Source organism: Cynara cardunculus, unplaced genomic scaffold (genome assembly GCF_001531365.2).
Source record: "Cynara cardunculus var. scolymus isolate 2C unplaced genomic scaffold, CcrdV1 Un_Scaffold_1248, whole genome shotgun sequence".
Classification (NCBI taxonomy): domain Eukaryota; kingdom Viridiplantae; phylum Streptophyta; class Magnoliopsida; order Asterales; family Asteraceae; genus Cynara; species Cynara cardunculus.
This window is the reverse complement of record NW_020200712.1, coordinates 62,956-70,830: the sequence shown is the minus strand read 5'-3', so window position 1 is coordinate 70,830 and position 7,875 is coordinate 62,956.

Sequence of the window (7,875 nt, the reverse complement as noted above, 5' to 3'; positions counted from 1 at the left end):
CTCTGGTTCCTCATAACTTAGCAGACCAATGGATCGCTGTCCATCGACCTTTAGTTCCTCATAACTTAGCAGACCAATGCATCATTGTCCATCAACCTCTGGTTCCTCATAATTTAGGAAACCAATGGATCGATGTCCATCGACCTCTGGTTCCTCATAACTTAGCAGACCAATAGATCGTTGTCCATCGATTTCTGGCCTCATAACTTAGCAGACCAATGGATCGCTGTCCATCGACCTCCGGTTCCTCATCACTTAGCAGACTAATGGATCAATGTCCATCGACCTCTCGTTCCTCATAACTTAGCAGACTAATGGATCGTTGTCCATCGAACTCTGGTTCCTCATAATTTAGGAAACCAATGGATCGTTGTCCATCGACCTCTGGTTCCTCATAACTTAGCAGACCAATAGATCGTTGTCCATCGATTTCTGGTTCCTCATAACTTAGCAGACCAATGGATCACTGTCCATCGACCTCTGGTTCCTCATAACTTAGCAAATATTATCCTTTCGAGGACCAAAGCCTCTAGTTCCTCTAACCAGAGCTTCTGGCTCACAAGATCAAGCTAATCAGAGCTTCTGGACGCACTCCACTCATATTGTTAAGTGTCCTTTAACCAAAGCTAGAACGTAGAGCTCACTTTCTATGTCAAGGCAAATCTTATCTAATACCGAATAAGAGTAATTGAATACAGGGGTTATAAAGACTAGATTCTTTATCTACGTCTAACCACCAATTATTCGGATACAGAGTTGACCCTCTGATTGCCTTAGCACTCTAGATATCATGTTTACTTTATAACTAGAGCTTCTGGTTGTTCTAGGACGATGGATATTCAAATTTTTTGCAAACACACACACAATCATGCTTTTCATATTTTAAATAAAATTTCTAAATTTGAGCATATTTCTAATATAATCGATTCAAGTCCCCTATCATAATACTTAAGTTAAACATAGGTGATCAGGCTTTGTTTGATTTAAGTATAATAACGTGACATTCATCTTTCGGTTATGCTAGTGACATGTTTTGCATTTTTTTTAAATTTATTTTAAAATCATTTTGAAAGTGTTTGGTTATAGTTTGAGGTTTAGGAAAACCGGTATTCTCTATAACCGACGCTCTGATACCAAATCTGTCACACCCCGCTAAAGCGGAAACACGAGGTGTAACAGGTAAGCATATCATAGCACCAATTAATAGGTAACACCAATAAAGTACATAATCTAGAAGTTTACAAGTCCATAACCAAACTGTTCTCTATGAAGACAACATCATTTACAGAAAGAGGTTTCCAAAACTTGTGAACAGGTGTTAATGCAAAAGTGTTTCCAAAACTTCTATTCTTACTTATTTTCCTGAAAAGCATGAAACATAAAACGACGTCAACTACAAAGAGTTGGTGAGTTCACGGGTTTTCATATGCACAAAATATTTACAATGCATAAATCACTTCTTGCATACTAATACATAAACTTGCACAAGATAAATGTAAATCTTTAACGATGTTTAAAACTTGAGACGCTACTGAGCCTTACCTGACCAATGTGCCCCATTATTTTATGAACTACCATAAAGTGGCCTGCTCGCTCACTTAGGTACCACGGTTCGTATCAGTATTACTTCAGCGGTGGCCCGTTCGCACACATAAGTAGACTATTAAAACATAGGTAATGTGCACCCGGTTTTGGGTGGGACTGTCAACACAATAGCGGTTATCCACAATTACCACGGCCCGGGAACGCGCCCGAGTTAACTAGTAGCGTTTATGGAAGGGGAATTTTTAAAATATACTCTTAAGTACATCAATTTATCATTTATACATAGTGCAATAACAAACAATTTTTCATGATTTCAACAATTTTTTACTAAACAGTTCTTTAGTCCAGCAGTTTTACAACTAAACAGTATAGTTTGCATACTATCATGCTTTTCCCCCAGTTTAAATAACTAAAAGCAGTAAAAGTGGGACCGTGAATACTCACTAGTTTGCTGATGAATATCCAAGAACTTGATGACGTTTGAAGCACAATACGTCTGCCCTACTTTCCTAAACAGTCCGAAATCCAATAATTAGATCACCTATCGTGTCTCGATAAAGATAAAGTCAAATTATATCTTATGTAATGCCAATAAGTTTTTATGAATTAAAGTTGATACTTATTTATTGTTCTTAAAAATGGTCCAATATTCATGTATTTTAAGATCAAAGTCTTTTGCACAAAAGTTCCCACTTGGACAGAATGTAAATTCTGTTTCTGAAATTTTGGTCTCACAAATAACTGTCAAAAGGAACCTTCCATAAGTTATTTTGTGTTCAAATTTTTATACCATAAATGTTACTGTATTAGACAATTTCTATCCAAATTCCACATATTTTGGAAGTGTTTTAGTAATTCAATTGTCCAACTCATTTCCACATGTCAAAGCAATTTGGACAGATTGCATCCTGTCAAATCTGAGGTCAAATGGAAGGTCTAAACTTAACGTTTTTCAATGATTTCACTTGAGTTGTAACTAATCTCATTAATCCAACTTCTAGAAGAAGAATTATACATTTTCATTAATGTTTGAGAGAGTTATGACACCTTGAACATGCATGTACGATTCTGTCCAGCAGCATCAGTTTGCACCTGAGTTTTATATTAAGCATTTGAATGCTTAAAACTCAATATTTTTGAGTGAAACCAAAAACAATAGAACAACAACTCTTCAAAGAAAACTCCAGAAGATAAATCAAATATTTTGGATGAGTTTTGAAGGAGTTATGTATGTTCAAAGTAGGATTTACCTACTGTTGACGATACTGTTGCATACTTAACTTGTTCTAAATGATTGGAGGGTCAAAACTTCTCCTTTTTACACGATTCCAGTTGGAAAAGAACCATAACTCATCAAAGTACATTTCAAAAAAAAAATCAGAGCATTTGAACTTTTATTTTAGAAGATACGGATGACACAATTGCTAGTAAACAATCTGTCAGTTCCAAAATGTCACTTTTAATGGTTAAATTCCACATGCAATGTGGTATTTGCCTCATTCACTTGAGTTCTAAGTTTGTAGATCATAGATTATCACTATTTTAAAGACATTTTCATGTCTTTGATGAATAATCTCCCATCTTAGATTATCCAGAAAATTTGAGCTTAAAAAGGAGAAAGAAATGTGTAGAAAATGAGGAATAATGCTGAACAATTTGCGTAAATAATGAAACTAATCTATTACATTTGCTTGCTACTACTTGAAAATTTGAATGTTCTTCAAGATTTATGGAATTTAAGGGAGGTTTGGAAGGTTTGATTTGGCTGGAGTGGAAGAGGAAAAGTCTTTGAGAGAGAAAGGAGTAATGTGAAGGTGAAAATAAAAGATTTCAAAAAGAAGTGGGGATTTTATATGAGAATAAAGGGGCCCGCCTATTCAAGGCTCAAACCATTTCATATTTATTTTATTTTCTCATAAAATAGAGCCCATTTAAATGTTAGCATAAATACAATTTTATCAAATACTGATAAAAATATCATTATTAAATCAAAATTCCAAATTTTTTGTAAAATTATTTGAACATTTAAATGAGACTTTTGTATTTTTAATTTGAATTTTATAATATCAACTATATTATGTTTGGAGAATTTTTAATGTATTTGGCATTACATAAGTTATCTTTATCAGTTACCCGTTGAGACAGGATTTTCTGAACTATAATTTGGGAACTAAGCCAGATGAATTCTAATCAACATAACTAGACCCTAATAAATTATAATCCTAAATATTGAAACCCTATAAAGATGCTAACCTGACGTTCCAAAAATGAAGGATGTCACAAAAGCAGTAAATTATCTAGAGAAAGAGATAATAAAATGCAGAAAAACAACTAAACAACAAGAAAAGAAAACACTGCTCTGATACGACTTGTTGGTCCCCGTTGGGTCTACAAGAGTTTTATAGAAATAGTTTGTAGAAGGAGGGGATAAATACAAACACAGAGAACTTTCAAATTTAAAAATATATAATGATAAAGAAAGATCAATACAGATTTTTACAAGATTGTATGCGGAAATAGACAAGGTAAGAATAACCTATCTAAAACAACCTAAGTTTTACTCACAAAAATTCTTAGCAAAGAGAAAAGGTTTGATGTAAGATAAAGAAGGAAATGAGTTCAGTCTGGGTAAGAACTTTTTAGAATACTTGAAAGGGATTCTAACTTGCTTGAAGATAAGCGTGTGTGTTCTTAGATGTGTGTGTGTGTGTTCTTTCACGCATGCACATAAGGATTGGTAGTAGTATCTCTGCATAGAGAGAGCACACATCTATTTATATCCATTGCATTAAATGCACATTTAATGCAATGCAGTAGGGTTTGAACACGCGTCAAGCTTTTAGAGAAAAGTTTGTCCTTTGCTACAGTGAATAGTACAAAAGCCTATTCATGAGCATATATTCTTTCATGGAATTGGTGGGTAATAGAGTCAACTAATCGGCTCTGTACCATACTATACTCTAGAAAGGGTATGGGTTTGTCCTTTGTGTGTGGAAGGACAAGACAAAAGCAATCTTGTATAACAAGATTCTTTTGATCGTTGAATGTCGGAATAACACTTAAGGTCTATTCAGCATTCGCTGAGGCTTGGGCAATATTAACACATATGTTGGCCAGGTTGTAATCACTGAATGTCACTTCAAATCACGAACGCACTAGTCTCTAATCTTCAGTTTCAGTCTTTGACTTTCACTGAAGGTTCTTTGGTGTAAGTTTTGTCTTCTTGAAGTATCGCTATCGTTGTAGGATTTACAATACTTATTTCAGCAATCACTGAACAGACTCAGTGATGATCGTTGGAACTAAAAGACAGAAACATAATACTTCTTAATAGATAAAACGGATTATCATCAAATCAATGAGAGAGAGGATCAACAACCTTGTATGCCTTGGCCATCATTATGTACTCCAGACCTCCTTCAGATACCCTCTTGAATACACGCTAACATTCTCAGTCTTCTCCATTATTCAAAATAGCACCCTTCCCATCTTCTTAGTAACAATCTTCCTAATACCCCCTTGGAGATACGCAAAACCTTGCAACCTTCTTCATTATCCATTATCGCTCCCCTACCATCCTTTTAGCCTATTTCCCTCTCACCTAAAATTCTCCATCATTCTTCACATCTTTCCAAACATCCCTCTACTACCCTATCATCCTCAGCTCCCCCCTAAGAAAATGAAGATCCCATCCTTCCCTATGTCCCTAAAGGATTGGGCATAGTAGATTATAACGATGATTTCAGTCTAGTTCCAAGGAGATCCTTACATCTCAATCAAAGAAATAGGGAACTATTGGTTGAAGCTGAGAAGCCACCAGGAAATATCTGTTGGAAGCTCAGATAGCTTGGATGGACTCTTCCAGAGTAAAAATTCTTTTTCGTATATCTAGGGATGAATTTAACTTTCTTTATGATGTTGAAAGAGAGGAGGCCCTAAAACACGTAGAAGAACTTGAAAGTCAGAAACAACTGACTGAAGACAGTCTAAAGCTAGCACATGCATTTGGGATGGAAACTCACTCTAAAAGCAAGTTCAAAAGAAGAGTGTAGAGCCAGATATGTAATGTTGGATCAAAGAAGTGATAACTTAAGAATATGCTAAGTGTTGAAGTTGGTTCAAATATCTGAGGTTAACTCAGAGTTAATGCGTAGCCTAGAAAGTTCAAGTATAACTCTAAGTAAAAAGCTCAGAGTTCGGTTATATAAAGGCCAGAGATCTAGGCCTTAAGAGTTAGAGTTCGGACACAAGTCTGGAAATTCCTTTCCAAATTTTGGGACTTAAGAAGAAATCCAGAAGAAGATTTTACATCTTATCAACTCTGCACTCTACAAGTTTTGAGGTGTTTCATGTTCAAAAGACCTAGGGATATTAGAACACGTGTCAGCGGCTTATTTGTCTGTATTCTAACTGTCATCTAACCATATTATGTCTTCTGAACTTATAGTATATAATGTATGTAACTTCTAGAGAGTCCGAAACTTTTGCATAATTCCATTAGATTCAATTGTAACTATTTCCCTCTAGAATATTCTCTTGGAGCTTGTAACCTCAAATCCCACTCTCTTTGTGACAAGGAAATCACTACTAAAGCATTGTTTTCTCTTCGATTAAGTTTGAGCTAATGGGAGAAGTTCTCCTTTTACTCCAAATTATGAACATACGATCGGATTTGTCAAAAACGAGACCGCTGTTTGGCTGACCCCCTTTTTCCCATTCGGGTTTGGCGAATGTAGCCAAGTGGATCAAGGCAGTGGATTGTAAATCTACCTCAATTCACCATCTTAAACCTTATACAAAAGGTTTTTTCGTACCAGCTCCTTCTGGTGCATTATCGCACCGCGGTGAACGTGCGGTAGCGTTCGTGGTGGTGCTTCTTCATACTTAAGCCCGAAGGCAACAAGACCAAAGGGTGAATATCCCAGGAACCAAGAAAGGGATTCATGACTAGAGCGAATCATTTACTCCCCTTTATTTTAATAGACGTCAGTCTTCTTCATCTGGCATACCCCATTCACTTGCTTATCATAGAGGCTGTAAGGCATGTACGTGATGTAGCCATTAAGTGCCTCTAGTATAAATACCAATGAAGACCACCTTCTCTAGCTTCCCTTCAAGAGAGAAAATATTCTATGTGTTATCTTACAGGAGACAATTGTGTGAAGTGTATGAAATTTGCTAAAGATTCTTTATGTTATCTCAAATAGTAAAATAAGGTTGTTTTAGATTGATTTTTACCTTATCTTTTTTCCACAACAATATGTAAATTCATTGATTGATTGTTTTATATAATCAATAAGAGTTTAAAAACTAAAATATGTGTTTATATTCAATCCCCTTCTTCAAACCAAGCAACCTTGTTACCTCCTTTGGGACCAACAATTAAAAATATTAAGTTAGGAGGGGTCAAGTGCTATAGTCAGAGAATTAAGAGGGTTGAATTTTAATACATTTGAAAGTCAGAAAACATGTTCTGCCACAAATACGCCTTTGTATGGAAACCAACGGTCACTATTGGCTCTCATCATGAACTAATACACCAAAATATTTTCAAATAAATGAAGAACATCAGTAAGGGATTTTTGTGGTTCAAATAATTTGTAAAATGAGCAAGTTTCTAGAGAGAAATCTGGTTTTGAAGATCGAACTCTATATTTTGGTTTTTCTTCGATTCAAGGTAAAATACTCGACCAAATCTCACGATTTTTATGGTATTATTTTTAAGATATCTATCTAACCCTGATAGCCTCGTTTCTCATATCAAACTTTAGAGGATTCGATTTTGGTACTCAAAGTTTGTTAGTTTCAAGTTAAAACCAAAACTTTAAAATCCAAATTAGACACTTTACTTAGTGAAACTTTATGTTCTTTATGTTAAAATGTTGGGAAAATGTGTTCTATATAACGATACAAAAAATAAACAAAGAAAAACGCTAAAAACTAGTGAAAATCAAGCTTGAAAATGGTTGAAAACGTGCATCAATGGTTGCTGGTTTGTTGGGTTGCAACCAAGTCGGATGGGTCAAGAATTTGACCAGCGTGTGTTTTATCTGCTAAAAATAAATTAAGGGTTTTACAGTAGGCGGATTCAAAAACATGACCTTGACACTGGAAAAGGAACACCCAATCAACTGACATGATGAGTTTCTTACATCATTAGTATTCACTGATATATATTTATTAATTTGCTTTTACCTGTTTTTATTTTAAAATAAAATCTGATGGGAGAGTTGTGGGAGGTTCGAACCTAGGAGCCATTTTCCAGCAGAGTGCTTTTGTCGTTGATGTTCTTTTCGATCTCTACGCATTTCATCGCTCCACCGGAAATTC